Raw genomic sequence first — 15,684 nt, 5'->3', positions numbered from 1 at the left:
ATTCCATTTTGTATGATTTGAGTATGTGGTATCTTCAACAGTAGGCTCTTATTGTCAAGTTCTGGAGGGTAACCAAGCATAATGGAAATAGCCTGTATTGCTTGTGGGTGCATGGGACGCCATTGGCCAACAACTCAAAAGAGGATAACCCATTCCAAATAGTGGGTGTTTCGGGGTTTTTTGCTTTTGCTTTTTTACCCCCTAGCATATGGTTTCTAGTTGGGGTATTCTTCTCCCACTGTAGGTTAATTCAATTAAAACTCTGTGTGTGTGTGTGTGTGTGTGTGTGTGTGTGTGTGTGTGTGTGTATGAACATGTGCATGCACACATGCATAGGAACTTAATATCCATTTTCTTCAATGAATGCATAGGCTTCATTATACTTTCAAGGAGCTCTTCCCTCAAGAAGGTGGTAAGAATTTCTAAGAAGCCTAAGCAGTCTAAATGACCCATGATAATTTTATGATAAGAAATAAATCCTACACCCGCGGATCCCAGCCCGCAGCAGCTCTCTGCTCCCAAACCCCGTGGGAGAGAGACCTCACCGCCTGATCAGGTGGGCACTCCTGAGGCTGCAGAGCGGAGGAGACCACCAACACTGCCCACCCATGCCCACATCCCTGGCCCAAGAGGCAACTGTATAAGGCCTCTGGGTTCCCGTAGGGGAGGGCCCAGGAGCGGCAGGACCCCTGCACCTGAGACACCGCCGGAACCTGAAGGAAACAGACTGGATAAACAGTTCTCTGCACCCAAATCCCGTGGGAGGGAGAGCTGAATCTTCAGAGAGGCCGACACGCCTGGGAAACCAGAAGAGACTGCACTCTGTGCACATCCAGACGCCAGAGGAAAACACCAAACGCCATCTGGAACCCTGGTGCACGGAGGCTCCCGGAAAGAGCGGTGCAGATCTTCCCGGTTGCTGCCATCGCGGAGAGGACTTAGGCAGTACCCCACGAGCAAACTTGAGCCTTGGAACCACAGGTAGGCCCAACTTTTCCCCTGCAAGAAAGCTGCCTGGTGAACTCAAGACACAGGCCCACAGGAACAGCTGAAGACCTGTAGAGAGGAAAAACTACATGCCCGAAAGCAGAACACTCTGTCCCCATAACTGGCTGAAAGAGAACAGGAAAACAGGTCTGCAGCACTCCTGACACACAGGCTTATAGGACAGTCTAGCCACGGTCAGAAATAGCAGAACAAAGTAACACTAGAGATAATCTGATGACGAGAGGCAAGCACAGGAACCCAAGCAACAGAAACCAAGACTACATGGCATCATCGGAGCCCAATTCTCCCACCAAAGCAAACACGGAATATCCAAACACACCAGAAAAGCAAGATCTAGTATCAAAATCATATTTGATCATGATGCTGGAGGACTTCAAGAAAGACATAAAGAACTCCCTTAGAGAACAAGTAGAAGCCTACAGAGAGGAATCGCAAAAATCCCTGAAAGAATTCCAGGAAAACACAATCAAACAGTTGAAGGAATTAAAAATGGAAATAGAAGCAATCAAGAAAGAACACATGGAAACAACCCTGGACATAGAAAATCAAAAGAAAAGACAAGGAGCTGTAGATACAAGGTTCACCAACAGAATGCAAGAGATGGAAGAGAGAATCTCGGGAGCAGAAGGTTCCATAGAAATCATTGACTCAACTGTCAAAGATAATGTAAAGCAGAAAAAGCTACTGGTCCAAAACATACAGGAAATCCAGGACTCAATGAGAAGATCAAACCTAAGGATAATAGGTATAGAAGAGAGTGAAGACTCCCAGCTCAAAGGACCAGTAAATATCTTCAACAAAATCATAGAAGAAAACTTCCCTAACCTAAAAAAAGAGATACCCATAGGCATACAAGAAGCCTACAGAACTCCAAATAGATTGGACCAGAAAAGAAACACCTCCCGTCACATAATAGTCAAAACACCAAACGCACAAAATAAAGAAAGAATATTAAAAGCAGTAAGGGAAAAAGGTCAAGTAACATATAAAGGCAGACCTATCAGAATCACACCGGACTTTTCGCCAGAAACTATGAAGGCCAGAAGATCCTGGACAGATGTCATACAGACCCTAAGAGAACACAAATGCCAGCCCAGGTTACTGTATCCTGCAAAACTCTCAATTAACATAGATGGAGAAACCAAGATATTCCATGACAAAACCAAATTTACACAATATCTTTCTACAAATCCAGCACTATAAAGGATAATAAAGGGTAAAGCCCAACATAAGGAGGCAAGCTATACCCTAGAAGAAGCAAGAAACTAATCATCTTGGCAACAAAACAAAGAGAAGAAAAGCACACAAACATAACCTCACATCCAAATATGAATATAACAGGAAGCAATAATCACTATTCCTTAATATCTCTCAACATCAATGGCCTCAACTCCCCAATAAAAAGACATAGATTAACAAACTGGATACGCAATGAGGACCCTGCATTCTGCTGCCTACAGGAAACACACCTCAGAGACAAAGACAGACACTACCTCAGAGTGAAAGGCTGGAAAACAACTTTCCAAGCAAATGGTCTGAAGAAGCAAGCTGGAGTAGCCATTCTAATATCAAATAAAATCAATTTTCAATTAAAAGTCATCAAAAAAGATAAGGAAGGACACTTCATATTCATCAAAGGAAAAATCCACCAAGATGAACTCTCAATCCTCATCTTCGGTTGGTTTATATACAAGTGTGCAATTTCTAGGCATGAAAGTAAAATGATGCTATCTGGTGCTGGATAGAGGAGCCTTATTTTTTATTATGGCAGCTTGCTATTTTTGTAACATGGTGATTTGGTTGAACACAATAAAGTACAGTAGTAACTGATCTCCCCTTCTTCCTGGATGAGTGAGGAGATGATTAAATGTTGATGTCAGCATCCGTGAGCATATTCAGATGAGCTTCTGCTTCTGTTGAAAAGGATGCTGTGTTTGATTGTGGTCCGAAGCTTTGAAGCACTACTTGGCATCTCCTTCCTTGGAGGTCTCACTGTTTAAACATAACAGATTTGATAGCTTGTTGGTAAGGTGAGGTCCAGCTTGTCTCCACTAGGTCATCTTCATATGAATCCGGTGGTTATACGGTTTTGTTCTAGGGATATTTCATTTTTTTAATAACGGTTTCAGCTGACATTCATGGAGAGAATGAATCCTTAGAACTGTGCCACTAGTGAAAGGAAATCCTGTCTAGAGTATGTTTCTTTACAAAGCTGTGTCACACCATCCTTTGGGCCCTCTGCTGGAAAAGTAGAATCAAGTCTCAAATAATGCCTTTTAAATTGTATCCTCTAGTATTATAGATGTAGGACAGTACTGTATCATACCTCTGTGGATGTAAAATAGCTTGTACCTGCTTTATGATACGTAGTAGTGACCGTGCTTTATCAGAGCTGTTTTTAATGATGTTGCTCAGAATGTTTTCTTTCCAGATGATGATTGAGAAGCTAATTTAAAAAAAAAATGGTGCCAGGTACCACAAGGGTAACAGAACTGTGTTGTTTTCTCGGGTTTTGTTTTTTTATTTTTATTTTTTTTAATGGAGTGTGCTGGATGTCTCTACAGTTTTGTTCAGATGACTGCAGAACCTGGAAAAGCTGTTGCTGCTGTTGATGCATAACACACTGCTATTATTGGTCTTTTTATATAAATATAAATATATATACAGATATATAATTTGAACTTTTTGAAACTTTAGCTGTGCTGTCAACTTTGGGAAAAAGTATCCCCGTTTACTGTGTTGAGTTGGCACTGAACAGAAATTAACAGCCATATTGATCTAGAAATGTTGAACTTAAGTTTTTTCCATTTGTACAGGGGTAACACACTGTATTAAATATGTAAGGTCTTATCTACGTGGGTTTGATTACAAAAACTAATAAAGTATTCTCTAAATTAAAAAAAAAAGAGTAACTCAACTCTTTTCCTGGTCTATAAAGTGAATTTCTAATTTTCCTTGAATGTGCCTATGTATCACCAAATATGGGCAAAAGATGGACATGTGTTGATGTCTGATCATGGAGATTCCACTTTGTTAAAGTATCTGCACCAGAAATTGGAAACAATTTTAAAAGACTTAAAAAAAATGTATGTTTTGACCAGGAAATTGTTAACTCTTAAACATAAAATAAATGTAAGAATTTAATCTAAAAAAAAAAAAAAAAAAGAAAGAAATCCTCCACATGACTTTTACAAAACTGTGCATTTTATGTATCCAATTAAAAAATAAGCCAGCAATATGTAAACACAATAATAATTACTAAAATTCCCTTAGACAACTGCATAAAATCTGTGAGATAAGCAATCTGAGGGGTTTTTTTTTTTTGTGGGCGAGGGGGAGTCGGCGAGTAGAATTTATTCACAGGTAGGACAAAAATACTGCTTTGTCCAATATGGCTTCTGGGGCAGACTTGACTGGGGCAGTGAGGGAATGAAGAAAAGACAGACACACTGAAAAGCTGGGGCTGGCTGGGCTGGGTTCTCTGGTGGAGAAACCACAGCATTTCAGAAGCTCAGTGTGCTTGTTATGTACAACTGAACAGAGACACGGGGCTATTGCATACAGCTCGACAGACAGATAAACAAAGAGCCAGTGTTTATGGTCTACAGCTGGAGTAAGGAGGCAGGTTTAGCTACTCTCCTGGGAATGGACTCTGTAGGGGAGCAGTCTTCAGACTGTAAACAGCCACAGGGAAGAAGATATGGTGCCTTTTCTTCTTTCCACCCACTATCAACATTATCAACAGGGGACTCTGGGACCAGAGGGAGTCTTTGTCATCTCTCTGAGCCTTACCCTGGGAAAAAGTCTTTACCGTTATCCCCACAGCTCTTCTGAGGTCATCGTGGTCATACCCCTGGCAGCAACACACACTAACTCGGGGCTTTCTCCACTCCTCACAAAAACACATGGCATAACAATATGGCTTCATATTAGCTTTCAGTACTGTTTCTTAACTGAAGAGTGATGAGTAGAAAACTAGAAGAGATGTCTGGAGTAGGTTTCAAAGCATCTGGATTTTGCACTGGGTAGGAAACTTTTATCTTCCTTTCAGAAAAACTCGACTGAACAGACACTGAGTTCAGAAGCTGTTGGACATAAAGAAAATGATCACATTTTGTGTGGATATGTGCATATCCATTTACCGATCCCACCAGAAACTTTGCCATGTGTGTTGAAATCTTATGATAAAGGTTATCTGGGACCGTTGGGTAAAAAGACTTTCCATAACTGTATGGAGAGGTTGGACTCTCTGGTAAGATAAAAGAACATCTGCCCAGGACTTAAAGTTTCAAGATATGTCTGAATATAAAGTCACTCTTTATATTCTGTCAGTATTTTACTAATGTGTCCTCTGCCAAGCACATTTTTTCATTTGAAACTTGAATATCTTGTTGTGGCAGTTTATTTGAGCTTATGGATTCAGAGGGGAGAGAGTCCGTAATGGTGGCGGTGGGGGCGGGGAGGGCATAGCAGCAGGTGGCTACAGGAAACAAGGATTGCATCTTTAATTAAAAGCACAGAACAGAGAGAACAGAGTGAGAGATGAGCTGAAGTGGATATATAAACCTTCAAGGCTCTCCCCTAGTGACATACCTCATCTAGCAAGACCCCACTTCCTCAAGGTTCTGTAATCTCCCCCAAATGGTGCCTCCCACTAGAGACCAAGCATTCAAAAACCAGAGCCTGGGGGAGAGGTGTTCTCCTTCTAACCATGTATAATTTAATGATCCAGGTAAATGAATATTTATGCTTCCAAACAACTTAGTATTGTGAATATCCAGGATATCACAGAGCTTGTATTAGGATCTTACTGTAAGCAGTAACACTATAACTTCTTACAGTAGTCACTGGTTTAAGAAGTACATGCCAATCTTAGGACTTCTACTTTCATAACTGAAACAAGCACACTATACTAGAGTGTGAGGGTGAATGGGTTGCCCATAGCTATCCACCAAGATAACATGGTCTCCTCAGCCCCTATCAGTACATTTTCTACTCACCCACATTGTTTCCCTAAGAGAAAGAGAGAGGCAGTGAGGAGAAAAAGAAAAAAGAAAGAAGAATTAATAATTTAATAATTGTTCTATTCTCAACTTCAATGAGTTAGGGTTGTTTGCTTGCTTTTTGATTCCACATGTGAGTGAGAGCAAGTGGTTCCCAGTGCCTTCTCCCTTCTCCCTGCCCACCTTTAGTCCTGTCACTGGCTTGTAAATAACTCTCACTAGCTTGATAAGGACTGACTGCAACTGATCCAGGAGCCTGGGAAGCACAGACCAAGATGGTCAGTCTCCATTAGCTTTACAGAACTGAATTGAGAAATGAGATTTACCTCTGAGAGCCCTGGTAACTAAAGAGCAGTTTCCTGAAACAGTGCTTTCCTAAATGCAATCCCCTGTGGTGTTCTCTCTCTCTCTCTCTCTCTCTCTCTCTCTCTCTCTCTCTCTCTCTCTCTCTCTCTCTCTCTCTCTCTCCCTCCCTCCCTCCCTCCTTCCCTCCCTTCCTTCCCTCTCTTCCTTCTTTCCTTCCTCCTCTTCTTTCTTTCTCCCCTCCCTCCCTTCCTTCTTTTTCCCTCCCTTCGCTCCTTCATTCCTTTAACTTCATCCTCAATATATCTCACAATTCAGAATGAGTGTAAAAATACTTTTTGGATCAAATAGGTATACACAAAGACTTTTTTTTTAACCTTCAGCTAATTATGTTGCTTTTAGGACATGTGTCTTAACTACTTTCTTACTGCTATGATAAAGTACTTCAACAAAGGCAGCTTTGCTTGGGGTTCTAGAGAGAAACCATCCTTCATAGCAGGAGACACATAGGCAGGAGACAACAGGCAGGGAAAACATAGTGGCAAAACAGGAAGCTGGTTCATGACATTACATCCACATTAAGGAAGGAGAGAGTGATGAATGTGCCCAGTTTACTTTCTCTTTTACACAGTATAGGATCCTAGCCTAGGGAATGGTGCCACCCATGGTGAACTAGGTCTTTCCACATGGACTAACTTAATCAAGATCATCCCCCACAGGCATGTCCAGAGGTTCATTTCCTAGGTGGTTCTAGATATTTCTAAGTTGGAAATTGATATTTACTATCAAAACAGCTTATTAAAATGTAGATCTTATGATCAGTAGCTTATCTACTGTATTATATGACTCCCTTGGGTATTTCATTATAGCAATAAATAATAGAAGGATATAGGTTATTCCTTTTTGTTCACTGTTTGTTTTTCTTTTGAGAAAGGATATCATCCTGTAATCCAGGCTGGCCTCAACTTACCATGTAGCCCACACTGGCTTTTGCTCGGAGTTCCTGCTTCAGTCTGATAATGGGATCATAGGCAAGAGCCACCATGCCTGACTACACGTTTTCCTTTGTATATTTTTCTGGTTTTGTAAGGCAGAATCTCACTATGTGTCTCTGGATGACCTAGAGCTCTCTATACACATCAAGCTGAACTCGCATTGATCCTCCTGCGTGCTAGGACTAAAGTGTGTGTGTGTGTGTGTGTGTGTGTGTGTGTGTGTGAAGGTTAGTGGACAACTTGTGGAAGTTGGTTCTCTCCTTTTACTATGTGGGTTTCAGTGACAAAACTCAGGCCTGAGAGAGTGAACTCTCCAGCTTAAGTACTAGCTCTTCATCAGGTGTGCCCTGAGTGGCCATTTTTTTTCCTTCTCTGGATATTGTTCTGTTCTAGATGTGGAATTTTTAATTTTAATGAAATCTAGCTCACCAATTACTTCCTTCATGGACTGTGCCTTTCATGGTGCCTCTAAAAGGTCATGTTGTCTTATAGGAGTTTTATGGTTTTGTGTTTGCATTTAGGTCTGTAATACATTTTGAGTAATTTTTTTGTGAAGAAAGTAAATGCTTTTATATTTAGAGCCCTCACTGTCTCTCCCTCCCTCCCTCTCTCATATCATTCTGTCCTTTCTTCCTTCTTTCATGTTAGTATCCAATTAGGCTAGCATGATTTAATGAAAACACTGTGTGTATGTGTGTGCCCTTGTGTGAAAGTCAGGTCAGAGGTCAGAGGTCAGTCTTAGGTGTTCTTCTGGAGTTGTTGATCTTGTTTCTTTTTGAGGGAGTCTTTCACTGAGACCTGGAGGTTGTGGATTGATTTCTTGGTTACTACAGCCCTAGAAATCCTCTTGTCAATGCCTCTCCAGGGCTGAGGGTACATGCCATCTGTGACGGGTTCTACCTTTTTACATGAGTGTTAGGCATCAACCTCAGCTTGCAAAGCAAACACTTTATTAGCTAAGCCATTCCCCTGCCTAGCTCCAAAATACTTAAAAAAAAAATTCAATATGCTTCCTTTGCTCTTTTTATCAAAGACCAGTTGATTATATTTATGTAAGTACATTCTGGCCTTTCTTCTGTTTTTGCTGTTGTTGTTGTCTGTTATTTTATATCTCTACTTTTTGGTTTCTATATACCACACTGTTTTCATTACTGTAGTTTTGCAGTGAGTCTTCAAGGTCTTTCTTTTTTCTATTTTCTTTTTTTCTTTCTTTTTTTTTGGCTATTTTGTGCCTTTTCCCTCTCCATGTAAACTTTAATATATCTCTCTCATCACCTATAAAATAATTTAATTGGATCCTAATTGGAATTACATTAAATTTATAGATCAATTCAAAAAGAAAGATTTTTCCTATCTGAGAACAGTTTCTTTGTTTAGTTCTTAATTTCTTTCCAAGTTTTATAACTTCCCTTATAAATCTTATATTTATTTAATTAGATTCACACATAATTGTCCCATATTTCTGTAGTGATAACATACATGATACCATGATTTTAATTTCAAATTCCAGGGCTCACAACACAGTCTGTAAAAGCTTTACTCCTCTTTAAAAGTTCGTCTTTGACAGTGTGGGTAATAGTTCCAGAGCTGTGCTTTCATTTTACCATGCCTAAAGTCTACCATTTTATCTAAAGTCAATATCTTCTTCACACACCTCCTTTCTGTCATTAATTTTTAGCATTTGGACAATATTTTTATACTGACAATCCAAGACCACGTTACAGAAAAAAATCTGACCAATGGGAAAGTAATTCCAGCAGCCCCACCTTTTACCATGATTATTAATTTGTTTCCTTTCCAACCTTTCTTACTGCATGTGTCATGCCCCAGTGTGATCATGATTTCCAATGCTAATTGGGCCTTGCTTGTGGTCCTGAGGATTCCGTGAGGATTTTTCCATGTGGGAAGCCTCCACAGTAGATTATTGTATTACTGTTCTGTTTCCAATACCTGCATCCAGTTCAGTGGGAGTCTGACTTCAGTCAGATTCTGGCTTACACATCTGCCATGTTCCTTCAGGAGCATCAAGCGAATCTTTAGTGTGCTGAAGGTGAAGTCCAGGCTTCTTTGAGCACTAGATGGTATTTTTCAGGCAGAAGTCATTCTTTCCCACCTCCTCTCTTAGCTTTGAAAGATTTTAAATGCAGGACATACTATTGATAGCTCCCTGAACAAAAGGAATCAAGATGTAATTTCCTCAATATCTTCCTTCGCAACAGTCTACAAGCCTCTAATGGCAACTTCTTCTCTTACACCTTCTTAGTTCAGGGCTTTCCATTGCCCCCCCAGCCACCCTAACCATCGTGGTTACTCTGCTCTTATATTTGTGTCTGTACACATTTACGTGTAATTTATTTTACATTTACATATTTAGTTATCTTGTTATGGCATGAGGTTATACTAATCCATATTTCACGTTGAAATTATGAAGATGGAATTGAGTTGGTATGTGGTAGAAATTTGATATCCTAGATTTTTGTTTAAAAACATGCAGACATCACTGGTACTAACAATAACGAGTATTATTATACCATTCCCATCAGGGTGACGTGGTGGCTACTTTGGGTCAACTTGAAATAAATCAAGGTCATGTGAGGAAAACCTCAAGTGAAGAAACGTCCCTATCAGATTGGCTTATCTGAAAGTCTGAGGCATTTTCTTGATTGTTAATTGATGTGGAAGGTCACAAATCACTGTAGATGGTACTGGGTGGTCCTGGGTTGTATAACATAAAAAGGCAAACTGAGTAAATCCCAGGAAGCAAGTAGGCAAGCAACATTCCTCCATGGCTTCTCTTTCATTTTCTACTTCAGGTTTGTTCTTACCTTGAATTCCTGCCCAGACTTCCCTCAGCAATTGACTTACACTCTTTAGTATAAGCCAAATCAGTCCTTCTCTTCCCCAAGTTGTTTTTGTTTATCATAGTGGTGGAAAAGCAAACTAGGACAACTGCATTCTATGAAAGGGAGAGAGAAAGAGAGAGAGAGAGAGAGGGAGAGAGAGAGAGAGAGAGAGGAAAAAAGAGAGAGAAAGGGAAAAAGAAGGAAGGATAGAAAGAAAGGAAAAAGAAAAAGGAAGGAAGGAAGAAAGGGAAGGAAGAAAGGGAAGGAAGGAAGGAAGGAGGGAGGGAAGGAAGGGAGGAAGGGAGGGAGGGAGGAAGGGAGGAAGGAAGGAAGCAAATCTATGCTGGTGAAGATGTGGAGAAATTAGAAATCCTAGTATGTGTCACTTTACCTCAAGAGAAATTCTATCAAAAGCCCTTGTGCCCTGTTGATGGGAATGTAAAATGCCACTGCTATTGTGGGAAATATTATGACAGTTCTTTAAACATTAGAAATAAAAAACTTGAGAGATGGTTTAGTAAGTAATGGCTCTTTTTTCCAAGCCTAACGACCTGAGTTCAATGTTTGTTCGATCCCTGAAACCCAAATTGAAGAAAAGGAGAGCTAAATTCTGTGAATTATTCTTTTACCTTCATGCAATGCACACATGGGCACACTTGCGTGTACACACACACACACACACACACACACACACACACACACACACACGAGCACAGGTGTGTGTATTCTTACAAATCAATAAAAGCAAAAGCTAAAATTACCAAAGAGTTAAAACTAAATTTACCATACGATCCTCCAATCCACTTCTGGATATATACCCAAAGTACTTAAAATGAGGCTAGGGCAGAGCTCTGTATACACGTGTCCTTTGCAGCATTACCACAATAGCCAAAAGGTAGAGAAGTCTTGTTGTCTGTATACTGGTGGATCAATGAGTAAATAAGATGTGGTATGTGTAGGCAATACAAATAGAATTCAGCCATCAAAGGTTAAGACATTCTGTCACATGCTACGACATGCAAAAAACAAACAAACAAACAAAACCCAAAACATGAAGGAATCATGCTAACAGCAACAAGCTATTCACATAGACACTGTGTGGTTCTCTTTATACTTTCTAGGACAGTCAGATTCACCTAGTCAGAAGGTCACCAGGTTCCTGGCTAAGGGGTGGGTGGCAAAACATGGGGGGACCTTTCTATTTTCCCCAAATGTAGAGAATTTGAGCAAAGGCTTTCTTGTGATGGCAGGCCTGACTTCTCACTGCCTCCTGCATTTCGTCAACAGTAAAGTTCATAATCTGACCTTTCCCTGACATCCGAGGATGACGGCAGAGTGTGGTATCCAGGAGAGAAGTAACAAATTATGTCATAGGAACAGGGGGACAGGGACAACTCCGGCAGTGGCTGAGAAGAGATGAAAAAAAAAATCACAAAATCAAAAGGAGAGAAGCACGGAAGGACCTGGGGAGGTGTAGGAGGAAGGGTGCACAAACTGGGGAGCAAGAGAGGGTGGGTAGATTCTGCAGAAAAATGACTGAGACTGGGGTTCCCAGCTGATAAATGGAGCTGTCAGGTAGCCAAGCTTAGACTTAAAGATCAAAAACTGCCATGTTTTCTGCAGGTAGCAAATATTTATTGCATAACTATTAGTTCCGATGCAACAGCCAGTAAAGGAGATGAGGAAGAAGATATTTTATTGGTAGAGTCATGGAAATGCCCACAGGAATCAAAAGGCAGAAAGTCACATTGCTCACAGTAATATATTTGAGGATCCTTTTTTAATAAAAATTCTTATTTATTCTGTGTCGGGAAAAATATCAGGGAGTAAAATTATTTTGAAATAAGGCTAGGTGGAATACAATTCATATTCCCTCTCAAAATGGGCAATAAGTTATCATACCCAAAGAAACTTCCATGCCAGCTGAGTTAGCATTTAAGCCTTTCTTAAAATGATTATTCAGGAAAAAAATTATTCATTTGGGATTATCCATATTTTTTTCTTCATAAACCCTTTTCTTTCCTGATATGTGGCTTTAAGCCAGTGTTCTGATTCTTAGAATGCTCCAAAAAGATGAATTAAGGAAAAGAAAAGGAAACCAAGTAAGTCAATGGGGCCGCTTGGCAGTCGTGAACGTGAAGCATGTGATTAAGAAGAGGCTGGCATCCACTGAATTCAAGGCAACTCCTTTTTTTGCAATGGACTATTTTGATCCTCCATTTCCATAGAAGAGGGCAAACTAGGAATGGTAAGCCCAAAATAGCTAATATTCCTCACCCAAGCTCATGGTATGCCAGAGCAAGTTCTAAGTGCTTAGCATGCATGAATTCATTTCATCTTCATAGCAACCCTGTCAGCAAGGCACCCGTGGAAGCCACCTGCTAGATTCCCAGGGATTTTTGTGAGCCCGATGTAGTCTGAAATCAGTTAGAATATTTCCATCACAGAAATCAACAGATGCTACAAGCCGCTGTGGTGGTACACACCTTTAGTTCAGGCACTAGGAAGGCAGAGGTAGGAAGATCTCTGTGAGTTTGAAGTCAGGCCGTTTTGCCTAGTGAGTTCCAGGTCAGCCAAGGCTCTCGAAAAACAAACAGAAACACATATGCCGCGAGCTGGAGATTTTGAGAGGAAGAGCTGTTTGTTGGTTATGTTCTAAGATGCCAAGGACAGTCATCCTTTTTCCAGAGCAGGAGAAAACAAAGCATAGAAAAGTTGAAGACCTTGGCTGTGATTGAGCAAGAAGTCATTTGTAGAAATACAGCCATATTCCAGGGCAATACCGATTGGAAGCCAAGCCTTCCGGTCGTCATGCTTTTCTGAAACACTACAGAGCACTGACAAAGCCTGGGGTCATATTTTAGAACCTTTTACTGTTTGCAGCTGAGACCAAAAATGTCATGTGGCAGATTGTACAGCTCTAGAATGCTTCACAGTTACCTCTCCTGTAATACAGTGAAATACAGTGTGAGAAAATGTAAGACGAGTCTCGCTTCTTGTCTTCTCTTCCACTGTTCTTTTTTCTTCCCATTCTTTCCCTCCCTTCTCCCTTGCTTTTCCTCTCCCTCCTTCCCTTTCTCCTTTTCTTTTTTCCCCTTGTTTCTGTTGATTATGTCTGTCCCATTCAAGATATATATATATATATATATATATATATATATATATATATGGATGTGGATTTTTGACTGAATTTACATAGATATGCAATGACTTTCCTATCTGATGGTCCCATATTGCTTCCTGCTTGTCACAGAAGGCAGCACAGCTGTGCTAAAAGTGAGCCTCATCATTATCATTAATAAGTATGTATTGAGCATGCCCTTCATGTTGAGCTTTGAGGACGCACTGAGGGACAAGATATGGTCCTGAGGTTAAGTAGGTGGTTGTCAGTGGAAATCATTAAAAAGGTACCAGAGGGCCTTTGAAAAGTTAAAAGTTCTTGATGACAAGTCTGATGAGCTGAATTCAATCCTTAGAACCTGTATAGTAGAAGAGAATTTTATGAAAAAAAATGTCTTTTGAAGATAAAAGGATATGGGAGGTTGGGGAGATGGCTTAGTAGGCAAAGTGCTTGCTTTGCAAGATTGAGGACCTGAGTTTGGATTTCCAATACCCACATAAAATCCAGGCTTAATCTCAGTGCTACAGAAGTCAAAACATGTGGATCCCTCGAGCTTATTGGTCAGCTTGTCTAGGTAGTTGGTGAGCTCCAAGGGAGACATCAGGTCTCAAAAAGTATGGTGGGGGCTGGGGATTTAGCTCAGTGGTAGAGCGCTTACCTAGGAAGCGCAAGGCCCTGGGTTCGGTCCCCAGCTCCGGAAAAAAAAAGAACCAAAAAAAAAAAAAGTATGGTGGAAAGGGATTGAGGAAGATCCTTTTTTGCCTTCTGCATCCACACTCATATGCATACTATACAAGTATATGTACCTACACTGACATATACAACACCTACGAGAGCATCCCATCCCCACTAAAGAAATCATACATAACAGGGAGATGGGAACCATTTGGAGAGATGTTGATAGGAAAGAATGTATTTATCCTAAGTGTGCAAACTTAGATAGGAGTGATTCTAGGAGTGATGATGATTTGTTTTAAGGGTCAATGTGACACAATCTACAATTCTGGGAAGGAAGTCTCAATGAGGGATATCTAAATATTGTTGGCCTGTGGGCACATCTTTGAAGGATTTTCTTAATCTAGTTAGTAGAAGTAGGGTGATTCACCTTGAGTATAGATCGCTCCATGGGTGAAATTCTAGAATGAATAAAAGAGGAAAGGGGCCTGAGCTCCAGAATTTATGTGTTCCTTCCTTCCTGATTATAGACCTACTGTGACTGACTCTCTCAAATATTTTCTGGCTTAGGTTCTATACCATGATCTGTAACATGGAATTATGAGTTAAAACAAATCCTTTATCCCCCAAGCTGTTATTGTTGGGATATTTCATCACAACAGGAAATAAAGTCAAGATCGCTGTCACCATCTGATAGGTGGGTTCCTCCATCTGTGTGGTGAATGGCTGTGTTCCTGGGGTCTGAAAAACTGATCTTTCCTTTACAGTACCCGTCCTGATATTGGGTCTATAGACTTGCAAAGACATTGGCTTGCTTGTTTCCTGCGTCTCTTCTTTCTTTTTCTTTGTCTAGAGATGGTACTCTCTGAAACGTCCTTACTTCTTCCCAATAACCCTTCAACTTTGAAATGTCATCTCTCAATGGAGATACATTTATTCTGTTCACATCAAATTCATTTTTTAGAAGGTTTCTCTTTCATTCAACAAACATCATTAAGAACTGACTCAATGCAAGGTGCTCATTTGCTCTTCTGGGTACTTCATTCTAGGTCCCCAAATCTTTACTGAATAAAGGACAACTTACCATATTGGAGTTGAATTAGAAACTAAGTTTTTCTTCTCCTTTCCCTTTACTACCTATGTGTTTGTTTGTTTGCTTGTTTGTTTTGGGGGGTTGATCTGTAGATACTCTACAATTGTTCGTAGAGTTTATTACTATTTTCCTTCTACACAGACACCATTGTATTTGATATTTCAGGTGTGGCTTGAGATTTCTCAAACTGTTTTTGCAAGTTTTACTCACAGAGTGATTAGCCTTCATATATTTGTCAGCTATCCTTTAATTTAACTGTTTAATTAGAAGTCCTTTAAGTTGGTTTGAAGTACATATTTCGAGGTTTCTGCCCTAAATCTCTGGGTTCCATCTTGACGTTCCTGAACCTTGAATAGTGGGAACTCGCCCTGACACGAAAATAATGTCTTACATAAAATCCACTGAGGTAACTGGGTCAATACTATAGTTTTCCTTGAAATCCTAAGAGTTCTTTGCATCTACTAGGCTCCAAAAAAATACTTAAGCTATCAAAATGTCAGAAGGAAACAAAGAAAGTCAGAAATAAGCTGAACCTCATCAAAGTTAAAAATTTTTATGCTTCAAAGAACTTTATTAAGAAAATGAAAACCAGTCCAAAGCATGTGAGAAAATATCTGCAAACCAGTCTCCTGACAGTGGCCCA

The sequence above is a fragment of the Rattus norvegicus genome, chromosome 1 (assembly GCF_021556685.1).
Source record: "Rattus norvegicus strain SHRSP/BbbUtx chromosome 1, alternate assembly SHRSP_T2T, whole genome shotgun sequence".
NCBI lineage: Eukaryota > Metazoa > Chordata > Mammalia > Rodentia > Muridae > Rattus > Rattus norvegicus.
This window is presented reverse-complemented; position numbering follows the sequence as displayed.